This window comes from Antechinus flavipes, chromosome 1, assembly GCF_016432865.1.
Source record: "Antechinus flavipes isolate AdamAnt ecotype Samford, QLD, Australia chromosome 1, AdamAnt_v2, whole genome shotgun sequence".
In the NCBI taxonomy this organism is placed as follows: Eukaryota; Metazoa; Chordata; class Mammalia; order Dasyuromorphia; family Dasyuridae; genus Antechinus; species Antechinus flavipes.
In genome coordinates, this window is record NC_067398.1 from 376869516 (window position 1) to 376890228 (window position 20713).

Sequence of the window (20713 nt, forward strand, 5' to 3'; positions counted from 1 at the left end):
GATAGAGTGCCAGGTCTGGATTCAGAAAGATTTATCTTCTTGACTGCAAATCTGGCCTCAGATACTTAATAGTTGTGTGACCTTTGGCAATTCAGGTAATCCTGTTTGACTCAGTTTTCTCATTTGTTAAAAAAAAAAAAAAAAAAAAAAAACCTGATGGAAGGAAATAGCAAACAGTCCAGTACCTCTGCCAAGAAAACCCCAAATGGGATCACAAAGAATAGGACAAGACTGAAAAATGACTAAACAAAAATTATGATTATACTTATTGTTACTTGTTGAATCTTAGGCAAATCATTTAATCTGATGAACCTCAATTTTCTCACTTGAAAAATGATACCATCGCAAAGGATATGAACAGATAATTTTCAGATGATGAAATTGAAACTATTACCACTCACATGAAAGAGTGTTCCAAATCACTATTGATCAGAGAAATGCAAATTAAGACAACTCTGAGATATCACTACACACCTGTCAGATTGGCTAAGATGACAGGAAAAAATAATGATGAATGTTGGAGGGGATGCGGGAAAACGGGGACACTAATGCATTGTTGGTGGAGTTGTGAATGAATCCAACCATTCTGGAGAGCAATCTGGAATTATGCCCAAAAAGTTATCAAATTGTGCATACCCTTTGATCCAGCAGTGTTTCTATTGGGCTTATACCCCAAAGAGATACTAAAAAAGGGAAAGGGACCTGTATGTGCCAAAATGTTGGTAGCAGCCCTGTTTGTAATGGCTAGAAACTGGAAAATGAATGGATGCCCATCAATTGGAGAATGGCTGGGTAAATTGTAGTATATGAATGTTATGGAATATTATTGCTCTGTAAGGAATGACCAGCAGGATGAATACAGAGAGGCTTGGAGAGACCTACATGAACTGATGCTAAGTGAGATGAGCAGAACCAGGAGATCATTATACACTTCGACAACGATACTGTATGAGGATGTATTCTGATGGAAGTGGATTTCTATGACAAAGAGACCTAACTGAGTTTCAATGGATAAATGATGGACAGAAAGAGCTACACCCAAAGAAGGAACACTGGGAAACGAATGTGAAATATTTGCATTTTTGATTTTCTTCCCAAGTTATTTTTACCTTCTGAATCCAATTGTTCTGCAAATATGCATTATATCTAGGATATACTGCAACATATTTAACATATATAGGACTGCTTGCCATCTTGGGGGGGGGGGGTTTGGAGGGAGGGAGGGGAAAAAAATGAAACATAAGCGAGTGCAAGGAAAATGTAAAAAATTACCCTGGCATGGATTCTGTCAATACAAAGTTATTATTAAATAAAATAAAATTTAAAAAAAAAAAGAAAAATGATATACCATCGGATGAGGGGACCTTTAAGGTTCTTTCTAACTCTAATTCTGGGAATCACACACACAAACACATTCAGAAATCCCTATATGTACAAACACATAGTCAGTCATACATACAAACACAATCACATAACTCCACAGATATACACAGTTATAACCATACATACCTTAATAAAGAGTAGCCCACTGTGTATCCCAGTCAGGGATAGAACTGTCAAAAAAAAAATCCAAAATGATGCTTTCTTGAAGATATCTCTCTCAGGTAGAATTCTCACTGGGGCCTAAATGCTTTTTTCTTGGCACCCACCACAAACTAAAATTACAGAAATGATCCAAGTAGCAGAGACAGGCGTTTGGCAAACTCCCAAACCCCTATCACAAACTCCATTTGAGAGGAGCAGAGGACAAAGGAGGGCTAGGGTCTTTTTTCATGAGCATCTCTCACAGCACAGGTATTTAGCACAGTGCCTAGCTCACTGGTATTATTTTTTCAGTCATTTCAATCATGTCTGATTCTTTGTGACTCCATTTAGGGTTTTCTTGGCAAAGAGACTGGAGTAGCTTGTCAATGCCTTCTGTGGATCATATTACAGATTAGGAAACTGAGGCAAACAGGATGAAATGACTTGTCTAGGCTCACATAGATAGTAAGCGTCTGAGGCTGGATTTTAACTTAGGGAGATGAGACTACCTGACCCCAAACCCAGCACTTTATCGACTGTACCACCTAGCTGCCCATCCTGGCACATAGTAAATGCTTAATAAATGTTTTTAATTGATTGCTTTTAGAGGTTCCTCCACCTCATTCCACCCCTACCCCTGAGTCTGTAAATTGCTATTTCTTCTGGTTAAGAGATTGTGGGAATGAGATTGGGAAGAGAGAAAGAGACAGATTTAAGACTTAAAACTAAGCAGTAATACATAGGGTCAACCTCATTTCTACAGATCTCACTAATTTAGGATGGAGGTCATTGCAACATAAGCAGGATGACGTTAACAAAAGGAACATGTGTTGGCTAAGAAAATTATCTTTTAACCTACTTATCAAATGTTTAAGCTTTCATTTGCAGACAAGCTAAAAATGTATTCTATATGAAGGAGTATTATATGTTCTGCAATGGGGAAATGCAGAGTCCTGGGCTTAATGTCAGAAAGAACCAGATTCAAATCCTACCTCTTTGCTGAGCTGTGTGATCCCCAATCAGGGGCGACTTGATTTACCTGAATAGCAGGCAGTTCCCTAGGTTTTATCTACTAATTCACAAAGGAATTGCCCACACATTTATGAAATCACCGATATTTTTCTGTTCCTCTGGTCATTCAAATGCCTTCCCTTTCATTCTGACCTCTCCTTGGTATCATCTGGTCCTGCGGAGGCTCTCTTTCAAGTGGGGATGTTGGAAAATAATTAGAATCACAGAACTGTTCAATCTGAAAGAGTTTGGTTTAGACCAGACCTGACTCAGGCCAGTCCACTTGTTCAGGTTCAGGAGTGGAATGAAATGAGTCATTGATAGACCATGTAACATTTGAGAAAAGAGGGCTGTTGTTGTTTTTTAAACAATCACATGAAAAGGTTATTCAGCAAGGATATGGAGTTAGTTCGGTTGGGCACAATTTCCTTGACCCTTAATTTGACAGTGATCAAAAGATGTGTCAAGTTTAAGGAGCCCAAATTCCCAGTGGTCTAGAATTATATACCTAGGAACTGAGGAAGAAGCTACATATACTTCAAACTTTAGTTCATTGGACCAATTAAGTCATGAGGATAGTTTAGTGGCCTTTTAAGGAGAAAATTAACCTAGGTTACATGAAGGAGATATTGCTGTCATGACAACATTCGAACTTTTAATTTTACACATCCGGATACTGAGGCCAAGGAATGAAAACCAGTTCTCTGACTTCCCTAGTGCAGAACATTTTTTCCCCTAAAAAATTCACATCACTAAGTGAATGCCCTTCCTTTCCCGAAGGGATTCACACTATACTTTCTATTCTGAGATTTTTAACCTTAGTGCACTGGAACTTCCCAGATCTGACCCTTCTATAAAACTCCAATCATATATATAATTTCTACTTAGAAATCCATCAAGTTTTAAGTTAATCCATGATTTGTCTCCTAAAAACAGCTTCTTTTCTTGATTTTCCAATTTTGTCGATGGCATTACCATGCTTCTAGGCTCAAAGTCTTGACTCTTTGCCCTCATTCTTCATATCTAACTGGTCACCAATTCTTACTGAATTTTCTTTTATTGTGTTTCTTCAAATCTTTCCATAGATCCAAGACATTCTACTCACAGTCACTGAATGTGATCTTCACCTTTCCACCTTTACTTATCCCGTTCTTCAATCTAGTATGCTTTTCTTCCCCTTCTCCTTATGGTAACTGACATTTGTGTAGTACTTCAAGGTTTGCAAAGCTCTTTACCAATGACTTTGCTTCATTTGATCCTCATGACAACCCTGGAAGCTAGGTACAATTTATCCCCATTTTATAGATGAAAAAACTGAGATAAAACAGGATAATGACTTGCCTGAGATCACAATCTACTAAGTGACAAATCTGAATTCAGGTCTTCTTGACTCTAGGTACACCTAGATGAAAGTTGATTGAATATTATATTTAATAGTGGGGGAAGGAAGGATGGCACTTTAAAAAAAATCGACTAACAAAATTTTCTCTCTCACCTTCATTGAAAAATGAAATAAAACTAAAATGCTTACAACAAAAATACACAGTCAAGCAAAACAAATTCCCACATCAACCATGACCAAAACCTGCACATTTCATTCTTCATTTTTAATCTAGGTGGGCAGCATTTTCATCACCAATCCTCTAGAATCATGGCTGATCGTTGCACTGATGAGAGGAGTTCAGTTTTTCAAAGTTGTTTGTGGCGTTTTATTGTTAAAAACACACACACACATACAATACTATTAATCCACTGATAGTCATCTAGACAATATACATTCTTCTCAGAGGTGGTGTGATATGATAGGAATATCTCTGGATTTGCGAGTGAGAACTGGAGTGAATGAAATTCAAGTCCCAACATTGGCTGGCTATGTGATTATATATTGCCTGTTCATATCAGGTCTCTCCCCTGTAAAACAGAGATACTACTTGCGTGGTAGCAGAGTTATAGAGAAAACATTCTGTGACCCATGAAGCACAATCTAAATGGGAGCTATTGCTGTAATCTTACTCACTGGGACCTTTTCGAGGATGGCAGGAGGTAGTGGGCAATGGCAGCATGTGGTGAAAGCTGCTTCGTTGTGCCTAATCGATGTAGATGGACCTAGCTCCTTCTCTTCTGCATGGGAAATCAATTTCTTGGAAGTAAGGTTGACGGAGTTGAAGATGAGAACAGAATTGGGAAATATGGATAAGGGAGGGGTGTAACAGGCCAAGTACATGTACTTGAGAGCAGTTATGGAGTTTGGGGTAAGGGAGAAGTCCAGGGAGAGACCAAGGCAGCCAATCAGAGAAGAGGAGTAATGGGGGAAAGGAAGGAGGGAAGACTGGTTTCCTTGGAGAGGAGGCAGTATGTACATAATGTGTATAAATGTATATAATAATCATTAGCAGCATTCAGCCGTCTGCCGCTGGTTTGCAAGATAAATTGCATTAATCAACACGATGCCTTCAGAACTTTTGGCGAGTCGTTTGTTATGCTAATTGGGCCACTTAAAGTAAACTGTCAATGCTTCCGGATCTTAGGCTGTTGAGACAATTACAGGCATATGCAAGCCCCTCCCTCCCAACCCCCTCTCTCCCCTCTCCCCCTCGCCACTACCTTTTCTTTTAAAATATAATATTAATGAGTGGAGATATGCTAATTACCTGGCCAAAAATAAAACCCTGAGTGAAGAAGGGGGAGAGAGGAGGGCGAAAGAGAGTAGGAAATTCAGAGGGGATGTCAGTCACCTTGAAGGAAGGATTATGGTTCCTTAGAGGTGAAGGCAAGGAGGTCACAGAAAGAGTAGTTGGACATTTCTTGATTTCACTCCTTCTTCCCTCACGCTTTCTCAAGTATAGAGTCATCCAAGACAATTTAGTGCCAGATTATCAAGGCCCTCGAAAGCTAGGCTTAGATGGAAGAATTGGAGAGGGTGGCTGGGTTTAGTGTGGGGAAGAAAATACTTAGAGGGAAGCACCTGAGAGTGGTCTTCAAGTGTTTATCAGGATGTTACATGGAACAGAAAGTAGATACTCTGCCTGATTCCCACAGGACAGTACCAGAAGGGAGGAGTGGAAGGGGAGAAGATGTAAAATCGGACTTGAGTTAAAGATAAATTCCCAACTGAGCTGGTGGAAAGGGGAGTAGGCTACCCGTTGGGGCAAACAGCTTCCCCTTTAGCAGTTTTCAAGCCAAGGCTGAAGGGTCATTTGTCAGATATTTTTGATCAGGTACCATTTGGATTAGATGGCTTCTGAGGTCCCTCTCAATTCAGATTGTGATTGGTTGATTGATAATAATAGGGAATCATTGATGATTTTTGAAAAGTTGAGTGTCATACATAAAGATTATCCTGACAATTGTGTGAAAGATATATTAGAGCAAGAGAAGCGATTGATTGAGCACCTACTGTGGGCTCAATTTTCTGAAGATCACTAAAAAAATAGACAGAAATGGGGAAAGGAACCCTTAAGTGTTTACCCAGGCACTTTCCTCAACACCTTACTATGTTATCTCATTTGATTCTCACCACAACTCTGGGAGGTAGGCACTATGATTATCCCCATTTTCCAGTTGCAGAAACTAAGACAGACAGAGGTCAAATGCCTTGCCCTAGGTCACCCAGCTAGTGGCTAGATTTGAATCCAGGTCTTTGTCTTTGGGAAACTTATAATTTAATTGGAAAGAAACTGTACCTACCAGTAAAAGACAGCATTCGAGCAGTTTTTAAGACACATAGTAACAAGTAAATGATACAGTCCATGCTAAATACTGGCAGGCAAACTCTAGGGAGGATAAATTAAGGGAAGATCAGAAGACTTCTTGGATGTTCTTTTATCTATGATCTCTAAGGAAGCAATGAACAGAATGGCAGGACTAGAGATGCTTCAGGTTGGAAGCATGCTATCAGCAATCTCATGGAGCTAGGGAAGAGTGACTCCTACTTGTGTGATAGGAGAAGAGTTTTGCAGAATTCAAGCTGGAAAGTATTAGAAATCATCTAATATATTAACTAATATACTAACATCCTATCCCAGGCTGGAACCCATTCTACAACACTCCTGACAAGTGGTGGTCCATGAACCTTTCCAGGATAAAGCACCTATTCTGCCATTGGCCATTTGTCATTATTAGAAGCTTCTTATAGTAATCTAAATTTTCTTCCCCATAACTTCCATTCACTAGACCTTATTCTGTACCTAGTACCAAGCAGAAGCAGTTTTTTATTTTTGGCTTCTGACTTTTTAAATTCTTGAAATCAGGTATTATCTCTTCCTCAAAACATCTCTTTTGCAGGCTAAATGTCTCTAATTTTGTCAGCTGATCTCCAAGTGTCGTGCCATACCAGACCCTTTAAGTGGCTTTCTAAACTGGCAGCAGCTTTCTTTCTCTACCACTACTTAGCCATGTGGCCTTTGGCTATTTCTCCAAGTATCACTATAGCTATTTTGCCGAAGAAAAAGGTAGATTTAATTCTCATAGATTTTGTTACTCACACTGATTGCTTAGGCTGTGTAGCTATTACACAAGTGTTATCATTTGTATTAAAAGGGATCGTGTACGAATGTGAATGGCTCAGTGTAGCCCATCCCCACTAGCACAGTAGGGTGCTACTGAAACCCTACAGACAGTGATTTGAGGGCATTGTCTTTATTTTGAGATATTCTATTGATTCAACTGCCTATTCTACAACTAGGTGTGTAATGTAGACAGGTCACTTCACTTTACAAGATTGAATCATGGAATCTCACAATCAGAAATGAGTGACCTGGAAGATCTAGGCCAGTCTGACCAGAATTCTTCTCCACAATATCCCTGACAAATAATCCTCCAGCCTCTCCTTACAATCCCTACCTCCCAAGGTAACACCTGGTGCTTTGGGATAGTTCTGCTTGTTAAGAAGTCTCATTACTCCAAACCTTAGTTTTCTTCTTTATATTTTCTATACATCACTCTTAATTCTTTTCCCATTGTAGTCAACTAGAATAAATCTAATATCCCCCTTCCACAAGGCATCCACTGAAATACATGAAGACAGCTATCATGTTACATTCTGTCTTCTCTTGTCCAGGATAAATGACCCCAATTCCTTCACCTTATTCTTTTACGGAATGGGTAGGGAGGTAACTCAGTGGATAGAGGATGGGATTGGGAGTCAGGAATGCTCATCTTCCTGAATTCAAACCTAGCCTCAAATACTTATTGGCTGTGTGTGACCCTGGATATGTTAGTTAACCCCATTTTTCACCTTTTCCTCATCTGTAAAATGAGGGGGAGAAGGAAATGGAGAAGAGAAGTGTCTCTACCATGAAAACCCCAAATGGGATCATGAAGAATCTGAAACTGAACAACAAAATTCTTTACTATTCTGGTTGGTCTGTTGGTATTTCTAGTTTATCACCATCTTTCTTCAAATAGGGTGTTCTGAACTAAGCATAGTACTCCAGTTTAATAAGGTCTCTTTGTTCTGAACACTACATACTTCTTTCAAAGTAATCTAAGATCACCATTGTTTTATTTTGTTTTCTTACAAGGTGCTAGGTCTATTGAGGCAGAGATAGTTCATCTATGTTTCTATGATTAATGATTCTTTGATCTTTGATTCTATAGCCTATGAGTCTATTGCTTAAGACTCTATAATATTATCAGAGGGAGGCGGAGTACAGTAGCCTATAAACCTACAGACCTGGCCCCACAGATTCACAGGACGCTAGAGATAGATAGAAGACTTTTAGACATCATTTAGTCCAATCCCTTAATTTTCCAGATAATAAATTTGAAGCTCAGAGAAGATGGTAGGCAGTGCACTTGAAGTCATTCAGATAGGAAGTGTCAGAGCTGAGATTCAAACTCAGGTGTTTTTGTTTGTTTTTGTTTTTGTTTTTTATTTCAAGTCCTATGCTTTCTTTAGAGCAGGGGTCCTCAAACTTTTTAAATAGGGGGCCAGTTCACTGTCCCTCAGACTGTTGGAGGGCCCGACTATAGTAAAAGCAAAAACTTTGTTTTGTGGGCCTTTAAATAAAGAAACTCCATAGCCCTGGGTGAAGGGGATAATCGTCCTCAGCTGTCGCATCTGGCCCGTGGCCACAGTTTGAGGACCCCTGCTTTATAGGGTACTACCAACATATAAAGCCATGCATTTGTCCAGAAGACATCCAAATTCACATGGCCCATTAGCAGGTAGCATTTGCTGAAGTCACCTCCCTGGTTACCGAAGAGCAAGCCCAGCAGCATCACAAGGCAGTATTGGCCAATGTCAAACCATTAATCATCTCTTAGCTGGACTTGGGTGCCCCTGTCACTTGTCACTCTGAGACGCATGCAAATCACTCCCTGGCTAGTGTTCACAGCCTGACATTTCCCAAGCTGATGTGGGATCAACCTGGAAATGACAGCCTAGTCTCTCTTTGCATGACATGCAGGGAAAATAGCAGAGATCCCAAAACATAGGCAGCAATCATAGAATCATTGATTTCAGATACATTGATCACAGAAGCAAAGATCAAAAAGCCATAGATTAGAGAGCCCAGATCTATCTATCAGGGAATAATAGATCACAGTCACAGGTTGTAGTAAATAAACACATAAATCATGGTCTCAAAGGTTGCTCAGCTATATATTAAAGAATTATGGATCATAGTCATACAATATATAATCATATAGCATCGATTATGGATCACAGGACACAGATATATAGCTCAGAAAATCATAAATTGTACACATCAAGTCATAAAATTCTAGATATATATATATACATATATATAATCATGGGTCATAGAATCATGGATTATAAAATCATGGATTGGGAATCACTGATTTTAGAATCACACATGGAAGATCTTTGTGCTGAGTATCATTGAATCATTGTAATCAAGGCTATAATTCAAGAGCTAAAAACTCCTACTTCCAGACAGATGAGTATTTCATCTTCCCAGAAGATATGCTTTTTTCTGATGATTGGCAGGATACCAGCAAGATCTACCAGTAATGAGGCAGTTCTTCACTATGTCTGACCATAATCTCTCTTGTTTTAGTACCTCTCCCCTTCTTCAGTCCTCAGGACTAAAAAACTTTAATCAGATTATGTCTACTTTAAAATAGAATTTGTTCTTTGATCTTTTGTAAATACTGAATGACTTAGTACAGTAATACAAGTGACTTAGTACAGGATGTAGAAAAGGAATATTCCATGACATATTTACAGAATACTTTCCTGAGATGAAAGCTAAAGATCAATCCAGTCATCTCTTGACTTTTCCCTTCCTTTCCCATAATGAAGCTTCCTCTCCCTGCCCTTTTCCCCCAAAATCTGATCTTCCTGCCTAAACTTCTGGCCTATCTTCCTTAGAAGCAGTGAGTGATACAGTAGTGAGTATTGGATTTAGAGTCAGGGAGATCTGACAAAGAAAATTACATGCTTTGTGATGCTGGGTCACTTAACCTCTCTCCACCTCAGTTTCATCATCTATAAAATAGGGACAATAGTAGCATTTACCTTACCAGGTTGTTGTGAGATGAAATGAGATAATAATATATGTAAATTACTTTGTGAATCTCAAAGCCTTGTATAAATGCTAGTTATGATTATCATTATAATTAATCTCTTTTGGGCCTTCCTCAGCTGCCACATGTAGTAGTGTGAATAAAAAACAGTAAAATAAAATGTAGTGGTAGAATAAAAAATAGTCCTCCAAAAAGGTTCTGACCCATAAGCAGGGCTTGACTGCTGCCGCAGACTCCAATGGATTAGGGGAGATTGAATGAGCAGAATGTAAAGAAGGAACTGAGGACCAAGGTGGGAGTGTCAAGGACACTACTTTTTCTGCCCTAATGGAAAAACGGTGAGAGACATGTTTAATTTCTGTGCATTTGAGTGACTTATAGGGGTCCAGGGAATGGTGGAAGTAAGGAGAAAGTAAGCCTTTAATTTATCTCAGCTTGAAAGAGTTTTGGAAACCATCTAATCCATCTTGATTTCACAGATGAGGAAATTGAGGTTCAGACAGATAACTTACCCAAGTTCATATAGTAACAGAGCCAAGACTTACTTCAATTAGGACGAATTCTTTCTTATTCCCTGAACACACATGTTCATTCTTTCCTCCAAATCTTTACTCACAGAATTTCCCCACATTTAAAATGAATCTGTTCCTTTCATCTTCTTTTAAGACTCCTACCATCCTTTGGGGAGGTTCCACCTCCATTAATCTGCCCTTTCTTTGATTTCCTTCAGTGCTTAGAGTCTTAAGTCATATAGAATTGGAGAATAAATTGGAGGGGATCTCAAAGTCACTTCATATATGATCAAGAGTTCTCTCTACAACATATACTTCCTTTACTTGAAGACCTCAATAAAGGGGCCCACTACTTCCTGAGGAATGCCATTCTGGTTTTTAATAACTCTATTGTTAAGAAGCTCTTTTGCTTCAACTGTTTCTCATTTGGTACGATCTCAAGTCTCTTTGCCATACTCATGGTTTTCAGCTTATCAATGTTCTTTTTAAAATGTAGAACCAGAATTCAGCTCAATATTCCAGGGGTGGTCCAACAAGGGGAAAGTGCTACAAGATTCTGAACTTGCCAATTCTGTACACCATGTCTCATTTAATGCAGTCTAAACATTCACTGGGTTATTGGCCATCATATTATACTATTGACTCACTGAATATAGAGTCAGAAAGCACCCCAGATTTTTTCAGGTGAATTGATGATTTTGATACCTAAGAATCATATTTGACTTGATTTATCTTAATAGATATAACCTACTGGTTTAGTATGATAATTATCTTTGGATCCTGACTGATTTCCAAGTGATAGTCATCCTTCTTAGCTTTCTGTCATTTGCAAATTTGAGAGGCTTGCCATCAATACCTGTATCCAAAATACAACAATATTAAACAATAAAATCTCAGAAAAAGATCCTCAGGGGCCTACACTAGAAATTTCCAACTAAGTTTACATTGAATCACTAATGACTACTCTTTAGGTTTTAACATCCAAGCTATTCACAGCTCAAAAGTTATGTTATCATATTATTGTGTTAGCCCACCTTTCTCCTTTACTACAAAAAAATGTCATGAGAGACTACCAAAATGATTTTCTAAAAGCTAAATAAACTTTATCTGTAGCATTTACACAAATCAAAATTCTAGTAACAATGTCAAAAAGAAAAAAAAAAGTCATTCTGGCAAGACTTGTTCTTGATGAAGCCATGCTGGCTGTTTATGATTATTGCTTCATTTTCTAGCTTTCTATTCACTATCCCTTTAACAAAGTGTCCTTAAATTTTCCAGTAAGTCAAAAAAATTGTCTGCTACTGTCTGGTACTAACATCTCTTTTCTATTGCAAAGATGCTTCTCTATGGCAGAGAAAACAGAAGAGTTGAGTAGCTCTTTTCTCCATCATCACATTTACCCTAAGCAGCCAACCATTTCCCTCTTTGATCCATTTCTTTTTGCCAATGTAGTTTTATTTTTAAAAATGTCATCATTACCTGCAATTCATTTTATGGTCTTATACTATACTTTGGTATTTATCTTCTGTTACCTTCCCTTGCTTACATTGTCTACAGATATTTTTTAAATTTAAGATAGTACATTTATAGTGATCTCTTTAAACTTCATTTTTCCCTCATAAGAATTATTTTTCTTTGAAATTCTGAAAACACATTATTGAAAATTTTCCATCTCTCCCCTGTAAAATTTTAATTCATAGGTGGAATGGTCCTATCTATTGCATTTCTGGCTGCTCTCCCAAAATCTAGAAGACTTGTCTGATAATTCTCAGATTAACTTTTCCTCTATCAAAAATTCTAAGATGAAGTAGTGACTTCTCTATCCCTAGCCATAAGGTTCTCATAATTTCTATCCCAACAGTTTATTCTTGCTAACGAGAATCAGATCTCCCATCGTTGATTTGAAGGATGAAATTATCATCAAGGCAACTCAGGAAATTATTGGTCACTCTGCTGTGGGCACAAAGAAAAGTTCACCAGATGTCTAGATAATTGAGATACTCTACCAGTATTATATCATGCCAATGTTGTGATCTGCTTCCCAAAGTGAAAATTTCTACCCAAGTGTTCTGTAATAAATAGTCCAATGACAATATTGCTCATGTTTCCATTTTTGATTATCTTCATCCATTGTCATCCACTATGCTAGCCTAATCTCATTCTTGTATTTCATCACATGATTTTACCTCCTATAAAATTAAATCAACCAAAAAGGATTTATTAAGTACTTACTATATGCCAGGAATTATTCTAATCGATGGGGATATATAGAAGGATAAAAATAAACACTTCCTCAAAGGAACACACTCTGAAGGGGGTGACAGTATGTTAATATATACATAAATAATATATATACACATATTTCTATGTAAATGCACATATATATAAAAAAATTATATATACAAAACAAATACAGAGTCATTGGGTGGAGAAGGAATCTAGAAGCTGAAGTGAAGGAAATCTCTTTGGCAGCCAAGTGGAGGAAAGTTTAGAGAAGGGAGAAGACTTATAGCAGAGAGACTGTTAGTCCACAAAAGATGATAAAGGCTGGAACTAAGGTGAATATGTGAGTGTGTGAATAGAAACTAAGAGACAGAAGAGAAAAATGTTGTGAAAATAGAAATGACAAGAAATGCCCCCACCATAATTACCAAGATTCATCTCCCCTTTTTCTCCCTAAACGCATGCATTGTTGTAATGACTACTAAAATAGCCCTTCAAACTCAGAAGCCTGTGTTTGCTGAATATGGGTGGACTCTGACAGAGTCTAGATTCCTCTTGACCCTTTTTCTACTCCAATAAAGCAAAGAGGAAAAAAATCAACAAGGGAGTGTTGGTGACTTATTTGTAATGACCAAAATAAAGACTGATTCAGAGTAAGAAAGAGACAGAATGAAAGAATGCCAGAAGGATGGGAAGGGAACTTATTTTCTAAAATTAAAAAATAAAACCCCAGATTCTAAGCCTGAAGATCTAGCAAAAGTCACACAGTTTATTAGCAGCAGAGATGGGGCTACTAATTATCCAGGCCTCTGGTCATGCAATCCTGGTCTCCTTCTATTAAAGGTAATTCCTTTCACAGAGAGAGACAGGGAGAAAGATAGAGAAGCAGAAGGAAAGATAGAGACAGTAAAAAGAAAGAGACAGAAAAGAAAGAAATCAGTGACAGTGAGAAAAAAGCTAAGCAGAAAGAGAGAGAGAATGTAAAAGTTAATCAGAGAAAGACCTTCTAGACTGATGCAAACCACTAGCTTAATGAACAACTGTCCTCTCTCTAGACTTGGTATGTGGAGAGTAGATCTGTGGATATAACTTAAAGAGAAAAGTTCTTAGGACTTCAATCTCCACAAAACTTGGAGCTATGACAGCATTGTTATTTGGGGAAAATAGTAATTAATAAAATAGCTAACATTTCTATAGCATTTGCCATATGCCAATCCCTGTGCTAAACACTTTCCAATTGTTATCTCACTTGATGCTCACAACTCTGGGAAGTAAGCACTATTATTTTCCTCATTTTACAGATGAGGAAACTGAAGAAAACAGAAATTAAGTGTCTTGCCCCAGAATCACAAAATATCTGAAATCAGGTTTGAACTGGGGTCTTCCTAACTCCTGAGCAAAGGTTCTTAATCCTTTTTTTGCACAACGGATGTCATCCATGTTGAAGCATTACTGTTTTGGCGTCTCCAAACCTAGGAGTCCCTGCAGAATCCAGACAACCACTCCCATGTTGAGTTTCGAGGCTTCCCAAACATCCAACCTGTATCACATCTTCGGTAGACATTCTTGCTCAGTGCCATTCCATCATATTCCCTAGAAAGCTGTATGCATTGGGGGTAGGGGTGGGAAAAAGCTGTAGGAAACTCCATCCAGTAGATTGTATGTAATATTGAAGTTTTACCCCCTGCATTGTAAATTCTAAAGCAACATGATGTCTAGTCTCAAAATTCTGTGAATATTGAGGTGATTTTATTACAATTCCCCTGCAGTCTGTATGTAACCACTTGTGTATGTGGGCAGATAATTCTACAGCTTGATTCCTTCTTCTTTATATTGACTTCGTGTCTTATGTCTCATTTTTATACTGTTTTTATGTAAGTGTTTTTGCTATTAGATTGGTGGTTTGCATGATCTGCAAGTAGAGAATTTTGCATTGATGGAAGTTCCAGTCACAATTAGCAAAACTGAGTGACCTATACAGCCCACATTGAATATGGGAAAAGTAGCAAGGGGCTCTATCTGGAACTAGAGTTCTTTGAATTGTCAGGGGCCCACTTAGAGTGATAATTAAGTGTTTTAGTTTAATGACATGGATTTCAGAGTCTTTAAGTTATCATGGCTGAAAAGGTTCAATGCTGAGCTAGCTACAGGCTACATACATACATATCTGGCATGGATAGCCTCTTCCCAGGATTATGACAAGGCATATGCTTCATGGGATTCACAGGAGGAACTAGAAACGAGGCAACACGTGGTAGGGAAAATCTTTTATAGTTAGGCTTTCTAGGGAAATAAAGATTAGGATGGGGGTTCATAATCTTTTTTTTTTTTTGTCTCTTGTACTTATTTCCCCTTAGCAATCTGGTGAATCCTTGAACCCATTCTCAGAATCAAGTTTTTAAACACACAAAATAAATGCATATATTTACAAAGGAAACCAGTTAATTTTTTAAAAGTTTGTGAATTCCAGGTTCAAACCTCTTGCTGTGATGATGCGCTAGAGAGGGGCAGAGAAAGTGGGTGACTCTTGGTCCCGAATTGGAGTTTCTAGCACTGGACACTGAGGCTGGGTATTCTGAGATGAATTAGTAGCTTCAAGAGTAGTGTATGGGAAGAAAGTGGGGGTATCACCTTAGAGTGAAAAAGCAGCAGGAGCTAAGATCACAGTAGAAACATCAGTAGCAAAGCATCCTTGGCCCAAGCATTACTTCCTTTTCCATCGCTCCTAGCTGAAAGCAGAGACTAGGCCGTAGCACCTATAGTACTTGAGCTCTCTGACAGCCCTCCTTAGCCAAGCTGGTGGGGGGCCATGGCTACTAATGAGGCGTGCTTGGCCAACCGATCCACGTAGGAGTTCTGTCCCAGTTTCTGCAGATGCGGCTGGGCAGGTAACACACATTTAATTACCATTAATTAAAAAACTGATTTTTCTAAATGGCTTTTTTCCCAGGGAACTTCATGGCCTAACCTTCCACTAAGGCAACCTCAGGGGACTCTGAGCAGAGGGGACTTCTAGATCAGGGGACAACCTCTGTGGTATTGATGAGGGGTGGCCCTGCCCCCAAATAGCTCTCTGGTCAAAAATGTCTAAAATTTTATTATTATGCATTCATTTTTTTTTTAGTTAAAACTCACTCTCTCTGGGTCCTTTTAAAATTTAAACACATTTAGTTCCTAATAACTTGATGTGAATATATAAGCTATTTACTTCCTTGAGGAGGAATCTTGGGGCAGAATGACTGGGTATATTGAGTAGAAGAGAGGATGTTAAATAGACAGAAGTACATAAAAAGGAAAGAGGAAGGTAAATGAAGTCTGTAACATAGTAGTCACAGCCATGTGTATGTACTAGCTGTGGTTCCCTGGACAAGTGACTTAACATCTGTCCAACTTAATTTCTTCAACTATTCAGTGGGTATTATAATAGCATCTATCTCCCAGAGTTGTTATGAAGATCAAATGAAAAAATATTAGTAAAGTACACATTACAGTGCTTGGCACATAGGAAGTGCTTAATAAATTCTTGTTTCCTCCCTTCATCATCTTTTGTCTGGGTCAGTTTTGTTTCCAAGAAATGCTGAAATCTAAGAGAGTGACCCCAAATGTCAGTAAAAAGCCTTTATGTGAGGCTTCATGATAAAATAACAGAAGATACGAAGGGATTTACCTCCTTCTAGGGATTTTTAAGAAGGGGATTAGGAATCACCACCCTTGGGATGGATTTAGGGAGATCTGGGCTGGGGCAAGGCTGGGGAAAGGAAAAGGAGGCTGAGTTGCCTGGTGGATCTGATGATTGCAATTTCTACTACTTCCTATTCATAACATCAAATGAGGGGGAAAGCAATTTCAATTAGTTATTGATTAATAAGGTGTTTGTAAGAACTTCCATCCTTGAAGACTCTCTCTTTAATATGCCTGAATATCAGCTTTTTTCTGAAAAAGAAAAACAAAGAACAAAATAAGGTGCTTGTCTCACCCAATACCTTGGTATTTCTCCCTGACCTACCCATATTCTTCTGTGCTGTCTCTTCCCATCCTTAACCTAGTCTCAGCCCCGAAATTTTCCCTACAATACCTACAATCTATCTATTGGGGAGAGATGCATCTATTAGACTTGTGAACAAGTTACATTTTTAGGAAATGCTTTCCCTCCCCTCTCAGCATCCCTGAAGTTCATGCCATGGAAGGTACCCTATAAGAGTTCCAATTCTCAACTAAGTAGGCAGAGTCATGGAAGGCTTCCTGGAGGAGGTAAAATGAAAACAAGGATTAGAACATCAGCCTCCTAACTCACAGACTAGTTCAAGGACAAGAATCACACTCATGAAATATGTGTGAGAATGGCAGAGGACAGATTGTATTTAGACACTAGACTCTGAAAATGGCAGAGGACAGATTGTGTTTAGACACTAGAGTCTGTGCTTATATGTGGTTCATATTCATAAGTACTATAGGAGGCCAGAGAAGGAAAGAATTAATTGTGAAGCAAATAGACTTCAATATTTTCAGGTCCTTTGATCTCATCTTTACTCTTGGCCTTGGCTAGGAATCTGAAAAGAACAACTCTCATTCTCTAAATTCTTCCATTGATGATTCCCAGGGTTAATACTATTCTATTTATTCTCCTCATATTCCTTTCCTCTCCCCCCCTGCCCACAATAAACATATACCTAATATTACCAAAGTTCTATAGCAGAAATTCCAATTAAGCAGTTTCTATATTTGACATGGAGAGAGTATAAACCAGGGGGTGTCTGGAGAAAGTAGAAGAAAAGTGGCCCAGATTTCTCAGGGCAAAGGAATCCCAACAGGTCCATGGAATTACTGTTTCTGGCTTCTCTGATAGAAAGATGGTGTCTCTCCTTCTTATTTGTACATATTCACTGACTGTCTCCTGAATATCTAGCCCAGTCCTAGAAACTATGGAAAAGGCAGCAGATTTCAGTCTCTGTCTTCAAGACGTTCCAATTTGCCTGAGAATCCCAGACCCATATTCATGTAAGGCACCTTTTCTCATCTAGACATTTTATTTATTGAAAGGGGAAAAAAAAGAAATATTTGTGTGAGAAAAGCAGCCTTTCAAGAGAAAATACTAAATGGATGATAGAGAAAGCAAGACCTTAGAGGAAAAAGTACTTAGTGAATAGAAAGATGAGTGAAGGTTTTTGTTTCCCTGCAGCTCATTTACATGAGGTGGGCTTTAGGATAGATAACTAAGAAAGCTTGATAATTGGTTCTTTTTGATAACTCTGATATGATAGTCAAAGCTCATATTGCATTCTTCTGACATGATAGTAACTGTCAATCAACACTACAGTAACTAGCCATAATGTATCTGACAGAATTGTGAATTCTGGGAACTTGGGCTTCTTATCCTGACTTAAAAATGAGACACTTGATACCAGAGATCCTGCTTTTAGGTTGGAGTCAGTGAAGCTATAGAAAATGAAAGCCTAATGCAAGAGACAGCAGCTGGGTGGTTTAGTGGATAGAATGCTAGGTTTGGAGTCAGAAAGACTCATCTTTCTGAGTTCAAATCTGGCATCAGATACTTCCTAGCTGAGTGATACTGGGTGAGTCACTTTACTGTATGTGTCTCAGTTTCCTGATCTGCAAAATGAGCTAGAAGAGGAAATGGCAAACCACTCCATGAACTTTGCCAAGAAATCCCCAAATGAGGTCTCAAAGAATCGGATTCTACTGAACAATATTCCACATAAACATGCTAAGTTCTCCTTCATCCTTAAAAATTTCTTACTCTACTGTTCTAGCCCTGTTTGCCTCAGTTTTCTCATCTATAAAATGAGCTGGAGAGAAAGGTTCTGTTACTGGGAGCTGATCTGATTGGAGGAATGGGGACTCCTGTGCTATTTAATGGGAAAGAAAAGATAAGGCTACTTTTGCTCTATGTTGCCACCTACAGCTTGAAAAGTAGAAACTTTTCATAGACTGTTTTTTACTGAAACCTATGAATTGAGAGGGGGGAACCATCAGAACCCCGTGGGCCCACCTGAATAGCTTTGGGGTCCCAGACTGAGGGGAACTATTTTGCTGAGAAAAGTTGTCAAGAGATCAGACATGAATAGCTTTGTTGATCCAAGAAATAAGATCTCTATTTTGACTAAAAGAGCTTAATACCACTTCAGCAAGTTGAGAGTACTAACTAGCTAAACTATAGCTTTGCAAAGTGACTACTATCTACATTCAAAGAGTAGGTTAGTGTCTCTCCCAGAAGAGAGGAGAAAGGAGCCTGATATTTACTCCAGGTTGTCAGGGTGAACTATTCCTTTAAAAAAAATGTAGGAGGGGACCAGGAAAGAGGTGTTAACAGGAAGGAAAGGAGGAAAAAAGGTAGTGGAGACTTTGGAGAGTGGGAGAATATTCCATAGGGGAGAAAGAGAAGAAAAACCACTGAATGAGTAAAAAAAAACAAAAACAAACCAAAAAAAAAAAAAAAACCCACAACCATTATATGGTAGAACCTTTTAGTGATAAGACAACTTACTTAGCTGGTCCTCTACTAACAAACATACAGTCCATACCACGACCTGGGGAGTCAGTATTATTGGGTAGAACCTACTATAAATTATATTCTACTAGGTAGTTTTCTAGAGCCCTGGATTATTTCTACATTCTGGCGGTATACTATAAGGCTTCAGAATTACTGTTAAAAACATTGATTACTCCCAGGAAAAGAGAATACATAACTCTAAGGAGACCCAAGTCTCTTTACTTAGCTTCTTGCTTCCCTCTCCCTAGATCTATCCCTGAAGCATCCAACCAGCATCTCCAAATGGCCTATTGATTTTTGTCTGAGGGAAGTCATAAGGGCTGCCTGAAGTGATCCAAGAATGTTGAATGGGGGTGTCACTGGTGCTTTTTACAACACTACCTCATAATCTGCAATGTCATGCAGGAGAGACAGATGGTAGACCTGTGGGTGGGAATTTTGTTTTCAATCAACCAGCATTTACTAAGTACCTATCCTGTGTCCAGACCTTTGCTAGATTATGCTGTGTTGAAAGACAGGAAAATAAGAATTACGTAATCAAAGAATTTCAGTTGGGCTAACTAGTCCAGCAGAATCTGAAAAAGAATCATTCCTACAACATACCTGACAAATAGTCATCTAGTCTTTTTTTAAAGACATACAATCACTCTGCTGCCTGCTGAGATAACCCATTCTACATTTGGATACTCTAGTTGTTGGGAAGCTTTTCATGACAACAAATCTAAATCTGCTTCTTTGCAGCTTCCATCATTCATGGCTTCCAGTTCTTACCTCTGAGGCTTAAGATGAACAAAGTTGATTTCTCCTCCATATGCTAGCCCTTCACCTAAATGGATACAGGAATTACTGCCTGCCTATACACCACACACACACACACACACACATGCACACACACACACACACACACACACACACACACACACACACCAAGGTCTCTATATGAACCTCCTCCATCTTAGTTGTGCTCTGGATATCCAGTTCATAAATGCCCTTATCAAGATGTAAAGCCCAGAACTGAACACAATACTCTCCTCCTTCACTCAAGAGGCTAGAAAAGGACATCCTTCTTGCCAAATCCAGCCCTATTTTCTTGTGCTCTTAATGACATTTCTTACTGTCTTATCCATCTGATTGCCACCACCACCACCTCTTCAACTCAATACTCGCTGATCTTCAATAATCACTCCTTATCTACTGGTTCAAGGCAACACTAGGTGATAAAAGTGGATAGAGTGGATAGAGTTCTGGACCTGAAATCATCAAGACTCAGACACTTCCTAGCTGAGTGATGCTGGATGAGTCACTTTACCCTGCTTGCCTCAGTTTCCTCATCTGCAAAATGAGCTAGAAAAGGAAATTGCAAATCACTCTATAAGCTTTGCCAAGAAATCTCCAAATAGGATTTTACTGAACAGCAACTGAATCTACTGGTTCATTTTCT

General features: G+C 38.6%; 1 protein-coding gene across 47 annotated transcripts in view; it reads left to right on the forward strand.

Annotated features, from left to right (window-relative positions):
- The window catches only part of CELF4 (CUGBP Elav-like family member 4), a 554778-nt gene that overhangs the window by 342401 nt on the left and 191664 nt on the right, over window positions 1–20713 (forward strand). The window lies entirely within an intron of this gene.